Source organism: Oncorhynchus clarkii, chromosome 20 (genome assembly GCF_045791955.1).
Source record: "Oncorhynchus clarkii lewisi isolate Uvic-CL-2024 chromosome 20, UVic_Ocla_1.0, whole genome shotgun sequence".
NCBI classification, from domain to species: Eukaryota; Metazoa; Chordata; class Actinopteri; order Salmoniformes; family Salmonidae; genus Oncorhynchus; species Oncorhynchus clarkii.
In genome coordinates, this window is record NC_092166.1 from 40288672 (window position 1) to 40310426 (window position 21755).

Genomic DNA, 21755 nt, shown 5'->3' on the forward strand with positions numbered 1-21755 from the left:
TTTGGGGGGGGGGGGATTTGTATCATTTGATTTACACAACATGCCTACCAATTTGAAGATGCAAAATATGTTTTATTGCAAAACAAACAAGAAATAAGACACAAAAAAAGAAAACTTGAGCGTGCATAACTATCCCCCCCAAAGTCAATACTTTGTAGAGCCACCTTTTGAAGCAATTACAGCTGCAAGTCTCTTGGGGTATGTCTCTATAAGCTTGGCACATCTAGATACTGGGATTTTTGCCCATTCTTCAAGGCAAAACTGCTCCAGCTCCTTCAAGTTGGATGGGTTCCGCTGGTGTACAGCAATCTTGAAGTCATACCACAGATACTCAATTGGATTGAGGTCTGGGGTTTGATGAGGCCATTCGAAGACATTTGAATGTTTCCCCACCACTCGAGTGTTGCACTCGAGTTTTGCTTTAGCAGTATGCTTCGGGTCATTGTCCTGCTGGAAGTTGAACCTCCGTCCCAGTCTCAAATCTCTGGAAGACTGAAACAGGTTTCCCTCAAGAATTTCCCTGTATTTAGCGCCATCCATAATTCCTTCAATTCTGACCAGTTTCCCAGTCCCTGAAAAACATGTTCTTGGGGTGATCACTGTGTTCTCGGGGTGATGAGAGGTGTTGGATTTGTGCCAGACATAGCATTTTCCTTGATGGCCAAAAAGGTACATTTTAGTCTCATCTGACCAGAGTACCTTCTTCCATATGTTTGGGGAGTCTTCCCACGTACCTTTTGGCGAACACCAAACGTGTTTGCTTATTTTTGTCTTTAAGCAATTACTTTTTTTATGGCCACTCTTCCGTAAAGCCCAACTCTGTGGAGTGTATGGCTTAAAGTGGTCTTATGGACAGATACTCCAATCTCTGATGTGGAGCTTTGCAGCTCCTTCAGGGTTATCTTTGGTCTCTTTGTTGCCTCTCTGATTAATGCCCTCCTTGCCTGGTCCATGAGTTTTGGTGGGCAGCCCTCTCTTGGCAGGTTTGTTGTGGTGCCATATTCTTAAACATTTTTGATAATGGATTTAACGGTGCTCTGTGGGATGTTCAAAGTTTTGGATATTTTTGATAACCCAACCCTGATCTGTACGTCTTTGTCCCTGTACATCTTTGTCACAACTTTGTCCTTGACCTGTTTAGAGAGATCCTTGGTCTTCATGGTGCCGCTTGCTTGCTGGTGCCTCTTGCTTAGTGGTGTTGCAGACTCTGGGGCCATTCGGAACAGGTGTATATATACTGAGATCATGTGACACTTAGATTGCACACAGGTGGACTTTATTTTGTGGATGTTGGACTTCCTGAGCCAATGGTCACAGCGGGTCAAAACAGGTCCCCAAGTGTAGAGCACACCAACACAGGCTCTCCTCAGGGATGTGTTTTCTCCCCACTCTTGTACATCTTGTACACTAATAGTTGTACTAGTTCCCATCCTGACAGACACCTCATTATGTTCGTTGATGACACTGCCTTGATCAGCCTGTTACATGATGATGAGGAACACCATGGCCCGGTCCTAGATTAGAGTGTAGAGTGGTGTGACGAATCACACTTGGTCCTCAATACCAACAAGACCAAAGAGATAGACTTCAGGAAGCGTATCTCTGCAACATCTATCAGAGGTCAGAACATAGAGATTGTAGAGGAACACAAATATATGGGTGTTCTCTTGGACAATAAGCTTCAGTGAAGTAAATGTACAGACCTGATCTACAAAAAGTGTCAATAGAGACTTTCTAAAAAAGTTGGGATCTTTTAATGTTAATTTTACTATACTGACTCTGTTTTACAAATCTTTCATTTGTAGTATTTTAACTTTTCGTATTGTTTGTTGGTTTGGCAATGCCACTGTCAGCCAGAGAAATATGAGGGATTATCACCACAGCAAGCAAGGTACTGGTAGTCAAACAGACAGGCCTGGATGAGATCTTTAAGGTCAGGGCCCTCAGCAAGGTACTTGGAGTCAAACAGACAGGCCTGGATGAGATCTTTAAGGTCAGGGCCCTCCACGAGGTACTTGTAGTCAAACAGACAGGCCTGGATGAGATCTTTAAGGTCCGGGCCCTCCGCAAGGTACTTGGAGTCAAACAGACAGGCCTGGATGAGATCTTTAAGGTCAGGGCCCTCCCCAAGGTACTTGGAGTCAAACAGACAGGCCTGGATGCGATCTTTAAGGTCCGGGCCCTCCCCAAGGTACTTGGAGTCAAACAGACAGGCCTGGATGAGATCTTTAAGGTCAGGGCTCTCCCCAAGGTACTTGTAGTCAAACAGACAGGCCTGGATGAGATCTTTAAGGTCAGGGCCCTCCGCAAGGCTCACAAAATCATTTTAGACCCAAGCCACCCCATGTACCCAGACTTTGAACTACTCCCCTCTGGGCGCAGGTATAGGGCACCACTCGGCAGGAAAAACAGAACTAGGCAATGATTTGTGCCAAGTGTGATATCCCTCTTAAATAGCTCAGGCTAATGTTCCTATCGACCCAGTAAGGCCAGCAGGGTAGTCTCTTTTTATTGGTATGTAACTGGTATGCAAGTTGTATTGTCAAGTTGTTTTGTTATTTAAACACCACTTTAAACGTGTACATGACACTGCAACAAAATTTCCCCATGGGGACAATAAAGTAAGTAAAGTAAAGTGACAGTGGCCTTGCTCCTCCTCTTCTTCCTCCCCTCGAGAATAGTGACAGTTCCTCTAGTGAGAATATGGGTCCTCCATCTCCTCCTCTCCCAGAAAACCAAGTTGATGACTGCCAGAGACCCAGCGGCGCTCATGAGAGCGGCATCGAAAATTCATTCTACTATCTGCAATGTTTGAATTTCCCCCTTTAATTACTGAACAAGTAAATACTGTGCATTATTGCCGCAGGCCAGCATTCTGAATAGCAGCATTGTGACACGGTAGGCCTATAGATTCGTGAAACATCAACATTAGGCCTAACATGAGGAAATGGCGACCAAATACAAATAAACATGTATCCATTAAAAGAAAGAAAAGTTATAGGGTACTACAAGCACTAGTATTCAGGTGTGAATCACAATAGACAAACATAGGCTCATTCTGTTCAGAGCAACCCAGGGTATGACACCATGTCATCTTGTAACTGTACACACATAGTGATCATCAACAGTGAGACTGTATATGAGTTTTATGATAAGAAAATGTGAAGTGCACATTTGGACTCACAGGTGTTTGGCTTGTTTGTATGACATCAAAGTGGAATTTATTATAATCCTCAACGCCTCATTTTACAAAAAACATTAGGTCCTCTTAATTTACAGCATTTCCCTCACTCAGACAACAAAAAGTGTGCTAAAGTTGCCCAACTAGTGGGAGGGATGGGACAAACTTCTTGTGCGTGCGATGCTCACGGTCAAAACTCATACAGCGCATTGAAGCGCAGAGCCTGAGCTCTGACGTAATTTATAGCATGCTACTGTACAAGCACTGTATTCCCATTTAAGCACTTATTAGTGCCCAATTTGCCATTTTCAACCCTTATACATACGGGTACGAGCATGGCCTTATTTCTATTATAGCAGATTGGATGACTGTCATTCATATTCCATTCACCAAGCTCAATGTAACATTGATAGGTTCAGGTTATTATACAATGCTCGAATTTGCCCTATACCCATCATGAGGTTGTGTCACGCCCTGACCTTAGAGATCCTTTTTATGTCTCTATTTTGTTTGGTCAGGGCGTGAGTTGGGTGGGCATTCTATGTTGTGGGTTCTATGTTTTCTATTTCTGTGTGTTGACTGGGTGGGGTTCTCAATCAGAGGCAGCTGTCTATCGTTGTCTCTGATTGAGAACCATACTTAGGTAGCCTTTTCCCACCTGTGTTTTGTGGGTAGTTGTTTTCTGTTTTGTGTGTCTGCACCAGATAGAACTGTTTCGTTTGTGCCGCTTTGATCATTTTTGTTCTAGTGTTCGGTTATAAAGAAAAATCATGGACGCGTACCATGCTGCACCTTGGTCCTCACCTTCTTCCACCAACAGCCGTTACAGGTTGCTACAACCTAGCCTACAAATTGAAGTCTATAACACACAGTTGAAGTCGGAGGTTTACATAGACTCGTTTTTCAACCACTCCACACACTTCTTGTTAGCAAACTATAGTTTTGGCAAGTCAGTTAAGACATCTACTTTGTGCAGGACACAAGTAATTGTTTACAGACAGATAATTTCACTTATAATTCACTGTATCATAATTTCAGTGGGTGAGAAGTTTACATACACTGTTGACTGTGTCTTTAAACAGCTTGGAAAATTCCAGAAAATTATATCATGGCTTTAGAAACTTCTGATAGGCTAATTGACACCATTTGAGTCAATTGGAAATGTACCTGTGGATGTATTTCAAGGCCTACCTTCAAACTCAGTGCATCTTTGTTTGACATCATGGGAAAATCAAAAGAAATTAGCCAAGACCTCAGAATCTTTTTTGTAGACATCCACAAGTCTGGTTCATCCTTAGGAGCAATTTCCAAATGCCTGAAGGTACCACGTTGTTCTGTATAAACACCATGTGACCACGCGGCCGTCATACTACTCCGGAAGGAGGCGTATTCTGTCTCCTAGAGATGAACGTACTTTGGGGTGAAAAGTGCAAATCAATCCCAGAACAACAGCAAAGGACCTTGTGAAGAGGCTGGAAGAAACGGGTACAAAAGTATCTATATCCACAGTAAAAAGAGTCCTATATCGACATAACCTGAAAGGCCGCTCAGCAAGGAAGAAGCTGCTCCAAAACCACCATAAAAAAGCCAGACTATGGTTTGCAACTGCACATGGGGACAAAGATTGTACTTTTTGGAGAAATGTCCTCTGGTCTGATGAAACAAAAATAGAACTGTTTGGCCATAATGACCATCGTTATGTTTGGAGGAAAAACTGGAGGCTTGCAAGCCGAAGAACACCATCCCAACCGTGAAGCACGGGGGTGGCAGCATAATGTTGTGGGGGTGCTTTGCTGCAGGAGGGACTGGTGCACTGCATAAAATAGATGGCATCATGAGGCAGGAAAATGAGGTGGATATATTGAAGCAACATCTCAAGACATCAGTCAGGAAGTTAAAGCTTGGTCGCAAATGGGTCTTCCAAATGGACAATGACCCCAAGCATACTTCAAAAGTTGTGGCAAAATGGCTTAAGGACAACGAAGTCAAGGTATTGGAGTGGCCATCACAAAGCCCTGACCTCAATCCCATAGAAGATTTGTGGGCAGAACTGAAAAGCATGTGAATAAGGGGGCCTTCAATCCTGACTCAGTTACACCAGCTCTGTCAGGAGGAATGGGCCAAAATTCTTCCAAATTATTGTGGGAAGCTTGTGGAAGGCTAACCGAAATGTTTGACCCAAGTTAAACAATTTAAAGGCAATGCTACCAAATACTAATTGAGTGTATGTATACATATGACCCATTGGGAATGTGATGAAAGAAATAAAAGCTGAAATGAATCACTCTCTATTATTATTCTGACATTTCACGTTCTTAAATCACTCAGGACTCAGGAGACAGAGACAGATTGTGATTCTGAGAGCCCAAATGATCAGTTGACGTCATTTCCGGTCACGACTTGCAGACTTGTTTTTGAGTTGCTGTGCGTTTTGTTGCCAACCTGTTTTGCTACCTGACAAATTTACGGTTTTTACTTTTTAATTACCGTTTATATTTTTGTTTTTTCCTACTCAACTTTTTGACTCCGGACGCTTTATCTGGACACAGTTCGTCAGGACCTCCAACAGCCGAAGCTAAGTAGTAACATTAACATGATGCCTTCTAATTGCAGTCGCTGTACTCGCCTTACGGCGAGGATAGCTGTGCTACAAGCCCAGCTTCAGACGCAATCGCTAGGCAAGGGTAATTTCAGTGTAGGAAAGGATGAAACCGCGTCTGTGCCACCAGTAAGTACAGATAGTAGTATAAATCCTCTGGCACAGTCCCCGCAGCCGGACAACTTTCTCACGGTTTCTGGAAGGAAATGCTGTAGGAACGCTCAACCGGTGTCGCTCATTCAGCCGACAGAAACTTTCAACTGGTTTTCCCCATTAAGCGGGTCGGAGTCAGAGGCCGAGTCTTCTCTGGTCTCTACTCCTCCCGTTACGGGGTCTGAGACGCCGAAGCTTCCCACCATTAGCTCTGACAAATTGAAAACTCTAGTCATTGGCGACTCCATTACCCGCAGTATTAGACTTAAAACGAATCATCCAGCGATCATACACTGTTTACCGGGGGGCAGGGCTACCGACGTTAAGGCTAATCTGAAGATGGTGCTGGCTAAAGCTAAAACTGGCGAGTGTAGAGAGTATAGAGATATTGTTATCCACGTCGGCACCAACGATGTTAGGATGAAACAGTCAGAGATCACCAAGCGCAACATAGCTTCTGCGTGTAAATCAGCTAGAAAGATGTGTCGGCATCGAGTAATTGTCTCTGGCCCCCTCCCAGTTAGGGGGAGTGATGAGCTCTACAGCAGAGTCTCACAACTCAATCGCTGGTTGAAAACTGTTTTCTGCCCCTCCCAAAAGATAGAATTTGTAGATAATTGGCCCTCTTTCTGGGACTCACCCACAAACAGGACCAAGCCTGACCTGCTGAGGAGTGACGGACTCCATCCTAGCTGGAGGGGTGCTCTCATTTTATCTACCAACATAGACAGGGCTCTAACTCCTCTAGCTCCACAATGAAATAGGGTGCAGGCCAGGCAGCAGGCTGTTAGCCAACCTGCCAGCATAGTGGAGTCTGCCACTAGCACAGTCAGTGTAGTCAGCTCAGCTATCACCATTGAGACCGTGTCTGTGCCTCGACCTAGGTTGGGCAAAACTAAACATGGCGGTGTTCGCCTTAGCAATCTCACTAGGATAAAGACCACCTCCATTCCTGTCATTATTGAAAGAGATCATGATACCTCACATCTCAAAATAGGGCTACTTAATGTTAGATCCCTTACTTCAAAGGCAATTATAGTCAATGAACTAATCACTGATCATAATCTTGATGTGATTGGCCTGACTGAAACATGGCTTAAGCCTGATGAATTTACTGTGTTAAATGAGGCCTCACCTCCTGGCTACACTAGTGACCATATCCCCCGTGCATCCCGCAAAGGCGGAGGTGTTGCTAACATTTACGATAGCAAATTTCAATTTACAAAAAAAAAAATGACGTTTTCGTCTTTTGAGCTTCTAGTCACGAAATCTATGCAGCCTACTCAATCACTTTTTATAGCTACTGTTTACAGGCCTCCTGGGCCATATACAGCGTTCCTCACTGAGTTCCCTGAATTCCTATCGGACCTTGTAGTCATAGAGGATAATATTCTAATCTTTGGTGACTTTAATATTCACATAGAAAAGTCCACAGACCCACTCCAAAAGGCTTTCGGAGCCATCATCGACTCAGTGGGTTTTGTCCAACATGTCTCTGGACCCACTCACTGTCACAGTCATACGCTGGACCTAGTTTTGTCCCATGGAATAAATGTTGTGGATCTTAATGTTTTTCCTCATAATCCTGGACTATCGTACCACCATTTTATTACGTTTGCAATTGCAACAAATAATCTGCTCAGACCCCAACCAAGGATCATCAAAAGTCGTGCTATAAATTCACAGACAAAGATTCCTTGATGTCCTTCCAGATTCCCTCTGTCTACCCAAGGACGCCAGAGGACAAAAATCAGTTAACCACCTAACTGAGGAACTCAACTTAACCTTGCGCAATACCCTAGATGCAGTTGCACCCCTAAAAACTAAAAACATTTCTCATAAGAAACTAGCTCCCTGGTACACAGAAAATACCCGAGCTCTGAAGCAAGCTTCCAGAAAATTGGAACGGAAATGGCGCCACACCAAACTGGAAGTCTTCCGACTAGCTTGGAAAGACAGTACTGTGCAGTACCGAAGAGCCCTTACTGCTGCTCGATCATCCTATTTTTCTAACTTAATTGAGGAAAATAAGAGCAATCCGAAATTCCTTTTTGATACTGTCGCAAAGCTAACTAAAAAGCAGCATTCCCCAAGAGAGGATGACTTTCACTTCAGCAGTGATAAATTCATGAACTTCTTTGAGGAAAAGATTATGATTATTAGAAAGCAAATTACGGACTCCTCCTTAAATCTGCGTATTCCTTCAAAGCTCAGTTGTCCTGAGTCTGCACAACTCTGCCAGGACCTAGGATCAAGAGAGACGCTCAAGTGTTTTAGTACTATATCGCTTGACACAATGATGAAAATAATCATGGCCTCTAAACCTTCAAGCTGCATACTGGACCCTATTCCAACTAAACTACTGAAAGAGCTGCTTCCTGTGCTTGGCCCTCCTATGTTGAACATAATAAACGGCTCTCTATCCACCGGATGTGTACCAAACTCACTAAAAGTGGCAGTAATAAAGCCTCTCTTGAAAAAGCCAAACCTTGACCCAGAAAATATAAAAAACTATCGGCCTATATCGAATCTTCCATTCCTCTCAAAAATTTTAGAAAAGGCTGTTGCGCAACAACTCACTGCCTTCCTGAAGACAAACAATGTATACGAAATGCTTCAGTCTGGTTTTAGACCCCATCATAGCACTGAGACGGCACTTGTGAAGATGGTAAATGACATTTTAATGGCATCGGACCGAGGCTCTGCATCTGTCCTCGTGCTCCTAGACCTTAGTGCTGCTTTTGATACCATCGATCACCACATTCTTTTGGAGAGATTGGAAACCCAAATTGGTCTACACGGACAAGTTCTGGCCTGGTTTAGATCTTATCTGTCGGAAAGATATCAGTTTGTCTCTGTGAATGGTTTGTCCTCTGACAAATCAACTGTACATTTCGGTGTTCCTCAAGGTTCCGTTTTAGGACCACTATTGTTTTCACTATATATTTTACCTCTTGGGGATGTTATTCGAAAACATAATGTTAACTTTCACTGCTATGCGGATGACACACAGCTGTACATTTCAATTAAACATGGTGAAGCCCCAAAATTGCCCTTGCTAGAAGAATGTGTTTCAGACATAAGGAAGTGGATGGCTGCAAACTTTCTACTTTTAAACTCGGACAAAACAGAGATACTTGTTCTAGGTCCCAAGAAACAAAGAGATCTTCTGTTGAATCTGACAATTAATCTTAATGGTTGTACAGTCGTCTCAAATAAAACTGTGAAGGACCTCGGCGTTACTCTGGACCCTGATCTCTCTTTTGAAGAACATATCAAGACCATTTCAAGGACAGCTTTTTTCCATCTACGTAACATTGCAAAAATCTGAAACTTTCTGTCCAAAAATGATTCAGAAAAATTAATCCATGCTTTTGTCACTTCCAGGTTAGACTACTGCAATGCTCTACTTTCCAGCTACCCGGATAAAGCACTAAATAAACTTCAGTTAGTGCTAAATACGGCTGCTAGAATCCTGACTAGAACCAAAAAATTTGATCATATTACTCCAGTGCTAGCCTCCATACACTGGCTTCCTATTAAGGCAAGGGTTGATTTCAAGGTTTTACTGCTAACCTACAAAGCATTACATGGGCTTGCTCCTACCTATCTCTCTGATTTGGTCCTGCCGTACATACCTACACGTACGCTACGGTCACAAGACGCAGGCCTCCTAATTGTCCCTAGAATTTTTAAGCAAACAGCTGGAGGCAGGGCTTTCTCCTATAGAGCTCCATTTTTATGGAACGGTCTGCCTACCCATGTCAGAGACGCAAACTCGGTCTCAACCTTTAAGTCTCTACTGAAGACTCATCTCTTCAGTGGGTCATATGATTGAGTGTAGTCTGGCCCAGGAGTGGGAGGGTGAACGGAAAGGCTCTGGAGCAACGAACCGCCCTTGCTGTCTCTGCCTGGCCGGTTCCCCTCTTTCCACTGGGATTCTCTGCCTCTAACCCTATTACAGGGGCTGAGTCACTGGCTTTACTGGGGCTCTCTCATGCCGTCCCTGGAGGGGGTGCGTCACCTGAGTGGGTTGAGTCACTGATGTGGTCATCCTGTCTGGGTTGGCGCCCCCCCCCTCCCCCCTTGGGTTGTGCCGTGGCGGAGGTCTTTGTGGGCTATACTTAGCCTTGTCTCAGGATGGTAAGTTGGTGGTTGAAGATATCCCTCTAGTAGTGTGGGGGCTGTGCTTTGGCAAAGTGGGTAGGGTTATATCCTTCCTGTTTGGCCCTGTCTGGGGGTGTCCTCGGAGTGGGCCACAGTGTCTCCTGACCCCTCCTGTCTCAGCCTCCAGTATTTATGCTGCAGTAGTTTATGTGTCGGGGGGCTAGGGTCAGTTTGTTATATCTGGAGTACTTCTCCTGTCCTATTCGGTGTCCTGTGTGAATCTAAGTGTGCGTTCTCTAATTCTCTCCTTCTCTCTTTCTCTCTCTCTGAGGACCTGAGCCCTAGGACCATGCCCCAGGACTACCTGACATGATGACTCCTTGCTGTCCCCAGTCCACCTGGCTGTGCTGCTGCTCCAGTTTCAACTGTTCTGCCTTATTATTATTTGACCATGCTGGTCATTTATGAACATTTGAACATCTTGGCCATGTTCTGTTATAATCTCCACCCGGCACAGCCAGAAGAGGACTGGCCATCCCACATATGCTCTCTCTAATTCTCTCTTTCTTTCTCTCTCTCGGAGGACCTGAGCCCTAGGACCATGCCCCAGGAATACCTGACATGATGACTCCTTGCTGTCCCCAGTCCACCTGACTGTGCTGCTGCTCCAGTTTCAACTATTCTGCCTTATTATTATTCGACCATGCTGGTCATTTATGAACATTTGAACATATTGACCATGTTTTGTTATAATCTCCACCCGGCACAGCCAGAAGAGGACTGGCCCCCACATAGCCTGGTTCCTCTCTAGGTTTCTTCCTAGGTTTTGGCCTTTCTAGGGAGTTTTTCCTAGCCACCGTGCTTCTACACCTGCATTGCTTGCTGTTTGGGGTTTTAGGCTGGGTTTCTGTACAGCACTTTGAGATATCAGCTGATGTACGAAGGGCTATATAAATAAATTTGATTTGATTTGATTTGATTTAAAATAATGTGGTGATCCTAACTGTGAAAACTGAGTTTAAATGTATTTGGCTAAGGTGTATGTAAACTTCTGACTTCAACTGTAGGTGAACCGGTCAAGAGAAAAATTGGAGTAATCAAGACAGTGACACATTCAATACTGCATTGCACACTCTTCCCTGCATCTAGCTTATCTGAATTCATTAGTCCGAACTGAACTAAAACGAGAGTTTCTATTGGACAAATTCAGGTAGGCCCTCCCCATTTTATTCAGTTTGCTTCCATTTAAGAAACAATTTGCAACAGAATTGGCGGAATGAATACACCCTGAACACTTGCACACACAGTTGACTTTCATAGCAGCCACATACAGCATCATCACTTTGCTTGTTGTATAATTCCTTCTCTCATCTACACGCTCTCCTCCTCACCTTCTCTTGTGGACTTCAGTGCACAACACAACAGCTGTCTGTGAGCAGGCACAATAACCTCTCCAAGCCAAACCGTCATACCAGAACCGCTAACAGCTACACAGCCTACATCGTTGTCACCATATTAAAGTCAACAAACTAGAACTAACGGATTAGTAAACCTACAATCCATGTGTACAATCACCCAGGACTGTGTATGGCAAGCAGTTTAGCAGTTACACTGGTGGGCCTAGGTGGCAATAAATTAATACAACCGAAAGCTTACCTTGACTAGGAAAAGTTGCAGTATTGGATAACTTTAGCCAGCTAGCTAACATAAATCACATTCCTCCCTGTTTGAGTCAGATTGTTGAGTAGGCTAAATTAGCTGCAGTAGCTAAGTATGTCTCTGCTGTCTCTGCTGCTTCTCCTTCATTTTTGAAGAAATTAATTAGTTCAAAACTGTTCAACTATTGTCCAACTATTCACCACATTTTATGCGCTGCAGTGCTAGCTAGCTGTTTTCAGTACTATATTCATTATCTGATTCTTTGATTGGATGGACAACATGTCAGTTTATACTGCAAGAGCTCTGGTAGGTTGGAGGATATCTCCGGAAGTCATCATAATTACTGTGTAAGTCTATGGAAGTGGGTGAGAACCATGAGCCTCCTAGGTTTTGTGTTGAAGTTAATGTACCCAGAGGTGGAAGGAAAATAGCTGTCCTCTGGCTACACCATGGTGCTATCCTAGAGGGTGCTGTTGAGGCTACTGTAGACCTTCATTGCAAAACAATGTGTTTAATCAGTTATTTGGTGACGTGAATATATTTAATATAGTTTTATCTAAAAGGGATAACCTTTTTAAAGGAAGTTGATGTATAGCATTTACTCATACTTGTTACTTTTACTCAAGTATGAGATTAAGTACTTTTTCCACCACTGTACTTAAGTACATTTACAAACAAATGTTTTTTTACTTTTAATATTGTAATGGTTGACTGACTTTTACTTTAGTCATTTTCTATTGAGGTATCTCTACTTCTACTCAAGTATGACAATTGAGTTATTTTCCACCACTGCGATTTGCTCATCTTCATCAAATCCATTCACATTCAATTACTGTAGTTGCCTCCATTGTAAAAACTGTCCCTTCATCTCTCTCTCCCACTGTTTCTGCTGTGATACAATGACCTCACACAGACATCTTACAGTAGATCTACAGATCATTAAGCCTCAACAAGTATTTCATATAGAACTATTATTACTCTTCCTCAAGTCATTATTATGTACCTTTTTAGAGTACGGTTTAGGTACTTTAATACTCACTAAGCCTCTTTCATTTTGCCATAAGGAAGCGGAAATGATAACATATAGACTTCCACGTGAACCTACAACGCGTATTTTACAACTCATTCATTAATACTCTAACTTGTGATTAAGTTTGGATAATCACTAATGCTGTCCGGGCACTGGTATTTAGTTATATATACTGTATACTTACATCATACACATGTAGTATGCATAAAAAAAAACTCTCCAAAGCTCTATATTTCATAAATGAATGCTTTACAAGTCATGAATAAGGGATCGTAACCACACATGCATTGGTGCTGAGGAAAGCAGGAATTGTCATTTATATGGTTACTATACATAATACACATAAACCTACACATCTCTTAAACACATCTCTAAACAACTTATACATTTAAAGTAAAACATTCTAATTCCCTCATAAATGTATGGATGTCATCATTTGTTGTTCATAAACCTGCAGGCAGATTTAACTGTAACTGACTGAGCGCAATAACCATTCCTCACTAGGGAATGGCAATAAATAACAAAACAATAAAATGTCCTTGCATCTTGTACTGGGACCTCAAGTCACTGAGGAGTGGAGCTTGTGACATCCACTTACTCCAATCCATAAACATTCGCCATATACAAGATTGCTCAGTAACTCAATCCTAAACACTATAACTCAACACTTAATGATCAATACACTCTGTATGGAAAACACTGTACAGTTCATTAACTAACACACAATGACTCATTACGTAAGACTCTATACCCACCGTGACCCCGGCCTGATTTTGTGCTTCTAAGCCTTCTTAAACATTGTGTGCTTCTGTTTTTTGTATTGGATTTGTCTATTTCTTCTGCAACCGCTGATACCGACCAGCGGTTGACAGGGGCTGAACTAGAGCGGTGTTTGTGAGAAGGGTGGATCTCGAAAACGGTTCTTCTCATAAAAACGTCTGAAAGTACAAATGGTTTGAGCTACAAACTATTCACAAGCCACAGAGTCCCGTATTTTAAATGGTGTTGCCTTACTGTCTGAATTTAAAATATTCTGTGTCACTGACCTACTCAATGCCCCATAATGTCAGCGTTGTAACTAATTAATGACAAATGAAAAGCTGAATAGTTTTGAGTCAATAAGTATTCAAACCCTTTGTGAAGGCAAGCCTAAATAAGTTCAGGAGTTTAAAAAGTCTTAAATGAAATACGTTGCAAGGACTCAATGTGCTCAATAATAGTGTTCTTGAAGGACGACCTCATCTCTGTATCACACACATACAGATAATTGTAAGGTCCCTCAGTCGAGAAGTGAATTTCAAACACAGATTCAACCACAAATACCAGGGACGTCTTCCAATGCCTCGCAAAGAAGGGCCTCTATTGGTAGATGGGTAAAAAAAGGAGACTTGAAATATCCCTTTGAGCATGGTGAAGTTATTAATTACACTTTGGATGGTGTATTAATACACCCAGTCACTACAAAGATACAGGTGTCCTTCCTAACTCAGTTGCTGGAGAGGAAGGAAACCGCTCAGGGGTTTCACCAAGAGACCAATGGTGACTTTAAAACAGTTACTGAGTTGAATGGCTGTGATATGACAAAACTGAGACTGGATCAACAACATTGTAGTTACTCCACAATACTAACCTAATTGGCAGAGTGAAAAGAAGGAAGCCTGTACAGAATAAAACATTCCAAAACATGCATCCAGTTTGAAACAAGGCAATAAATGAATACTGCAAAAAATGTGGCTAAGCAAATAACTTTTGGTCCTGAATACAAAGTGTTATGTTTGGGACAAATCCAATACAACACATTACTGAGTACCACTCTCCATATTTTCAAGCATAGTGGTGGCTGCATCATGTTATGGGTATGCTTGTAATTGTTAAGGACTGGGGAGTTGTTCCAGGATAAAAAATAAACGGAATGGAGCTAAACCAGGTTCAGTCTGCTTTCCACCAGACACTGGGAGACTAACTCACCTTTCAGCAGGACTATAACCTAAAACACAAGGCCAAATCTACACTGGAGTTGCTTTCCAAAAAGACAGTGAATGTTTCTGAGTGGCCGAGTTACAGTTTTGACTTAAATCTGCTTGAAAATCTATGGCAAGACCTGAAAATGGTTGTCTAGCACTGATTAACAACCAATTTGACGGTTCTTCAATCAATTTGCGAACATTTCTAAAAACATGTTTCACTTTGTCATTATGGGGTATTGTGTGTAGATGGGTAAAACATGTTTTTCACATTTAATCCATTTTGAATTCAGGCTGTAACACAACAAAATGTGGAATAAGTCAAGGGGTATGAATAATTTCTGAAGGCACTGTAAGAGTCGTTAGAAGGTAAGGGCTTCTGTTCTTCTACATAGATCATAGGAAATGCCAGGGCATAGTGTCTATAACCTGTAATATGCTCACATAGTTGCTGTCACAAACTCAGGTGGATATTAATTTCCAATTTATGTACTTTTTTATCACGTTTTTGCAACTGTTTTTCAAATTGTGTTGTGTTTTACTTGTTGCCCTGAAAAGAAAATGGTAAAACACTTGAATGTGACACTTCTTGGTTCCATGTGGGTCTAATGCTTTATAACACATGAATGAATAAGCTACTACAACATTAAATCGTAAACACTATACGAATACTCATTACTTAAGCACCAATAACTCATTGACTAACATGTATAACACATGAATAAGTGCTCATTACCACAATTACAACAGTAATTCATCTACGTACCGGTACTTCATGCCAGTGAGCTTGGCGGTGGACTCCTTGAGGTTGTGGTGGTAGCGGTTGGTAAAGGAGCCCAGGCTGCGGGCGATGAGGGCCACCGTACGGAAACGTGCCCGCGCCTGGCTGGCCGTGTTGGCACTGGTGGCATTCTGCTTGCTGTGCCCTCCATTCCCCGGGGGCCTCAGCCCTCCTCTTCCTCCGTCCTGGTCCGAACATGCAAACGACACCTGCATGGTGGTGGCTGTACTGTCGGTGGTGGTGGTGGGCTGCTGGGTCTGCTTGCCAGCCTTGCTCCAGTCTTCACTGGGTTGTATGTGTCTGTAGTGTCTTTGTCTCTCCTGAAGTGTTTTTTGTCTCCTTTAGTGGTCATGCACTTGACTGTTTTGTCGAAAAGTCCCCTCTCATTCTACCTCTTTCTCTCTGTTTGTTATACCTGGCTCTCAGCCCTTCTCTTTCTCTTCCCTCCTCTTCTCATACTAGTCTGTGCCACTGGGGAGGTTCTCCGGGAGAAGGGGACAGCGGGTCCACTGCAGTGAAGGGGTCTCCTTCACCCTCCAGCGTCGGCTAAACCCTCCAGTCAAGAACCAGGAGCGGGAGCGGACTGCACTGCATACAGAGCAACACACACAGCCACGCACAGACTCGCTCACATACAGACCTGCTCACACACAGACTATCTTACACACTCATAACCAAATCTTAACAGACCAACACACACACTCTCGCTCTCTCACACACAGACAAAAAAAAATGAAGAGATTCCTAGATTGTCCTTAAACTTCAAGGAGAAGTGAGCTGTCCTGTGAGGAAAGCAGGAGTCCCACTAAGACTTGCACCCCACCAGGACCTTTGGTAGTGTAGAGAGCTGATGTGCAAGCGTCCTAGCCCAGGAAATCCCGCTTCTAAAAGTCCACCATGCTGAGAAGAGAGGGACAGCTTCCAATGTTCTGCTCAGAAGGAAAACGTGGTGAAAGTGCTCCGTTTGATACAGAGACCCCAGAATGATAGTGAGGAAGTGAAGAAGAGGAGGAGGAGAAGGAGGAGGGAAAAGGACGAAGCATGATCCCTCTCTTCTGGAAGGAAAGGGCAGGCGTACAATGAGAGGGGGAGTGAGGAGCCGAGAAGGAATGCATGCTGGTGAGTGTGAGAGTGAGCGAGGGAGTGATTGAAAGAGAGAGACAGGCTGCTGCCTCTAAATGACTGGCTGAAATAACCACAGTGTTTCCTCACTAGCGTCACACAGAGAGAGAACACAGTGTGGATGGAAGGGACAGAGCTGAAGCCAAGTGGTGTGTGTGTGTGTGCGTGTGTGTGTGTGTGCGTGCGTGTGTGTGTGTGCGTGCGTGTGTGTGTGTGTGTGTGTGTGTGTGTGTGTGTCAGAGTGTTTGTTTATTGAGGTAGATGCTCAGTGGTATTATAAGCATAGCTGCGTTAAGTACAGGTGCAGGGAGTGCTACAGCACTCCCTAGTGGTGAGACAGTAAAACTGCAGAAGAGGTATAAGAACTTGTGTTGTTGCAATTAAAAACTGTTATTATATATTTTTTCATTTCATTAATGGTAAAAATAATAATAATATTGGCTATAATATAGTGTAATATAGTATATAAAAATGTAAATAAAATCTTCAAACTGTACAACAAAGCCTTGACAATGCACCATTGATTTCCATTTGATTCCTTTCTGTAGGCTAATAGTAGCATTTACAAGGTCAATCAAAATCAAAATGTCTCCGATAAATATCTATTGTCAAAATGTATATATTTCCATGGCTGAATTCCTGTAGTTCAATGCTTCCCATGGCGCCTCCTTCTGGCTATTGGGAAAAATATTAATAGTGCGGTTTCAAATGTATATGACAAGGTCAGCAATCCCGGATAAAATTAACTAACTTCCAAAGAGGGAAAGATGATTAGGATGGACTATCCATACCAAACTTTAAATTGTATTTCCAGGCACTTCCAGTAGTTCTCCCCATCCTAAATAGGTTTAGACATGATTATTATGCCCCCTGGCTGAGTATAGAGAGACAAGACATATGGTGTCTCCTATATCCCTAGAAGAGGTGTTCTTCACTGAAATCTTCACTGAAATATCACTTAAATAATGTAAAATACGCTTCGGTCCTATTATTGCTCACATCATTTATATTTGGCGGAACATTTTTAAACAGTGTAACTGGGAATCAAAATGTCATGCCCACATGCCAATATTCACAATAATGCCTTTTCTATTTGGAAGGCGGAGTTTTGCTTCCCCCCAACGGTCCAAATGTGGAATCCGTACTCTTACCAATATCATGGACAGTAATGATTTGAGAACATTCCAAGATGTAAAAGATACATACACATTACCAGGCAATGTTTTTCTATATTTACAACTTAGTTCAGCTATGCTGGCCTATGGAGTCCCCTGGGAAACCCAACTACTGAACCATTCAAATCAAATCAAATGTATTTATATAGCCCTTCTTACATCAGCTGATATGTCAGTGCTGTACAGAAACCCAGCCTAAAAGGGTTCCAGGGTTCCATAGCCGCAGGCAGAACAGTTGAAACTGGAGCAGCAGCACGGCCAGGTGGACTGAGAACAGCAAGGAGTCATCATGCCAGGTAGTCCTGAGGCATGGTCCTAGGGCTTAGGTCCTCCGAGAGAGAGAAAGAAAGAGAAAAAGAGAGAAATAGAGAGAGCATACCTACATTCAGACAGGACACCGGATAAGACAGGAGAAGTACTCCAGATATAACAGACTGTCCCTAGCCCCCCGACACATAAACTACTGCAGCATAAATACTGGAGGCTGAGACAGGAGGGGTCAGGAGACCCTGTGGCCCCATCCAATGATACCCCCGGACAGGGCCAAACAGGCAGGATATACAGTTCCTTTCGAAAGTATACGGCCCCCTTGAACTTTGCGACCTTTTGCCACATTTCAGGCTTCAAACATAAAGATATAAAACTGTATTTTTTTGTGAAGAATCAACAACAAGTGGGACACAATCATGAAGTGGAACGACATTTATTGGATATTTCAAACTTTTTTAACAAATCAAAAACTGAAAACTTGGGCGTGCAAAATTATTCAGCCCCCTTAAGTTAATACTTTGTAGCGCCACCTTTTGCTGCGATTACAGCTGTAAGTCGCTTGGGGTATGTCTCTATCAGTTTTGCACATCGAGAGACTGAAATTTTTTCCCATTCCTCCTTGCAAAACAGCTCGAGCTCAGTGAGGTTGGATGGAGAGCATTTGTGAACAGCAGTTTTCAGTTCTTTCCACAGATTCTCGATTGGATTCAGGTCTGGACTTTGACTTGGCCATTCTAACACCTGGATATGTTTATTTTTGAACCATTCCATTGTAGATTTTGCTTTATGTTTTGGATCATTGTCTTGTTGGAAGACAAATCTCCGTCCCAGTCTCAGGTCTTTTGCAGACTCCATCAGGTTTTCTTCCAGAATGGTCCTGTATTTGGCTCCATCCATCTTCCCATCAATTTTAACCATCTTCCCTGTCCCTGCTGAAGAAAAGCAGGCCCAAACCATGATGCTGCCACCACCATGTTTGACAGTGGAGATGGTGTGTTCAGGGGGATGAGCTGTGTTGCTTTTACGCCAAACATAACGTTTTGCATTGTTGCCAAAAAGTTCAATTTTGGTTTCATCTGACCAGAGCACCTTCTTCCACATGTTTGGTGTGTCTCCCAGGTGGCTTGTGGCAAACTTTAAACAACACTTTTTATGGATATCTTTAAGAAATGGCTTTCTTCTTGCCACTCTTCCATAAAGGCCAGATTTGTGCAATATACGACTGATTGTTGTCCTATGGACAGAGTCTCCCACCTCAGCTGTAGATCTCTGCAGTTCATCCAGAGTGATCATGGGCCTCTTGGCTGCATCTCTGATCAGTCTTCTCCTTGTATGAGCTGAAAGTTTAGAGGGACGGCCAGGTCTTGGTAGATTTGCAGTGGTCTGATACTCCTTCCATTTCAATATTATCGCTTGCACAGTGCTCCTTGGGATGTTTAAAGCTTGGGAAATCTTTTTGTATCCAAATCCGGCTTTAAACTTCTTCACAACAGTATCTCGGACCTGCCTGGTGTGTTCCTTGTTCTTCATGATGCTTTCTGCGCTTTTAACGGACTTCTGAGACTATCACAGTGCAGGTGCATTTATACGGAGACTTGATTACACACAGGTGGATTGTATTTATCATCATTAGTCATTTAGGTCAACATTGGATCATTCAGAGATCCTCACTGAACTTCTGGAGAGAGTTTGCTGCACTGAAAGTAAAGGGGCTGAATAATTTTGCACGCCCAATTTTTCAGTTTTTGATTTGTTAAAAAAGTTTGAAATATCCAATAAATGTCGTTCCACTTCATGATTGTGTCCCACTTGTTGTTGATTCTTCACAAAAAAATACAGTTTTATATCTTTATGTTTGAAGCCTGAAATGTGGCAAAAGGTCGCAAAGTTCAAGGGGGCCGAATACTTTCGCAAGGCACTGTATCCCCACCCACTTTGCCAAAGCACAGCACCCACACCACTAGAGGGATATCTTCAACCACCAACTTACCATCCTGAGACAAGGCAGAGTATAGCCCACAAAGATCTCCGCCACGGCACAACCCAAAGGGAACCCAGACAGGAAGATCACGTCAATGACTCAACCCACTCAAGTGACGCACCCTTCCTAGGGACGGCATGGAAGAGCACCAGTAAGCCAGTGACTCAGCCCCTGTAATAGGGTTAGAGGCACATAATCCCAGTGGAGAGAGAAACCGGCCAGGCAGAGACAGCAAGGGCGGTTCGTTGCTCCAGAGCCTTTCCGTTCACCTTCACACTCCTGGGCCAGACTACACTCAATCATATGACCTATTGAAGAGATGAGTCTTCAGTAAAGACTTAAAGGTTGAGACCGAGTCTGCGTCTCTCACATGGGTAGGCAGACCATTCCATAAAAATGGAGCTCTATAGGAGAAAGCCCTGCCTCCAGCTGTTTGCTTAGAAATTCTAGGGACAATTAGGAGGCCTGCGTCTTGTGACCGTAGGTATGTACGGCAGGACCAAATCAGAGAGATAGGTAGGAGCAAGCCCATGTAATGCTTTGTAACCATTCAATAATGGAATTTATAAAGTAATTATCTGTGCTCCTGAAAGGACTGATCTCTATAATATATAAAAAAAACTTTTATAAAGCTAATATTCTTAGATTGCCATTAAACATGCATGGTCCACAGAACAACAACTGGAACAGAATATGGAAAAATATGACCTTGGCAACTCGTAATCTGAACCATCAATTTATACATTTTAAGCTTATTCACAGACTGTATTTAACACCAAGGAAATGTTTTACGATGAAATTGGCCCCAACTCCCACCTCTTCACTGTGTCCCCTAAATCAGGTAGATACGTTCCTCCATATGATGTGTGAGTGCCCGGCAGTTAAATGCTTCTGGAGCAAAGTTACAAAATTAATTTGTAAACATTCAATGCTTTGAATCTATTATCTTACATAAAATGGATCGCTCCTGAAATCTTTCAATCAATCAGAGATGATTACTGCTGGCAGGAAGCGCTGCCTCAGTGGATCGAGACATTTTGGCTGGGTGGGATTGGGGGAATGGGTGGAGCCCCAGTCATTTTTTGGTTTCTTTTCCTATTTATACTCAATTTATTATTACTTAAACTTGAAATTTGATCCAAATGATCAATATGTTGTAGTTATGTACCTTTTGTAATGGTTTTTTAAATCTTATTTTTGTGGCAGCCCACAGGTACAATGTATGAGATAATGAATAGAAAATATATGGAATATGAAATTATATGAATTCAAATATTTTACCTGTACCCCCCACAAAAATATGTTTTTAAATACTGGTAGCCAACCAAAGCAACCTGCTATCACAGACCCAAGGAATGAAAGCAATGAGCATGCTGCATCTACCTGACTGGCGCCGAAACCTTAGCCTCTGAGGAGCAAGATGCTAGCTCCACTGGCTGCAACAGCTCCGCGTTAGCCCCGGCACCAGGCAGAGAAGCATGCTGCTGCACCCACAGAGAGCATTTGGGCAGCCATGGCTGAGCTAGCTGATCAGCCTTTCCAACCCAAGGATGACTTCGCCTTCATGGGAAACGTATCCCACTTCAGCCAGGTTGGTTCGCCTTCATGGGAAACGTATCCCACTTCAGCCAGGTTGGTTTGACAAATGGGAAACGTATCCCACTTCAACCAGGTTGGTTCGCCTTCATGGGAAACGTATCCCACTTCAGCCAGGTTGGTTCGACAAATGGGAA

The 21755-nt window shown here is 43.0% G+C and overlaps 1 pseudogene; it reads right to left on the reverse strand.

Moving 5' to 3' along the window:
• LOC139377426 (voltage-gated potassium channel subunit beta-1-like) overlaps positions 1-16598 on the reverse strand; it is a 76171-nt pseudogene extending 59573 nt beyond the window's left edge.
• Between the last annotated feature and the right edge of the window lie 5157 nt (positions 16599-21755).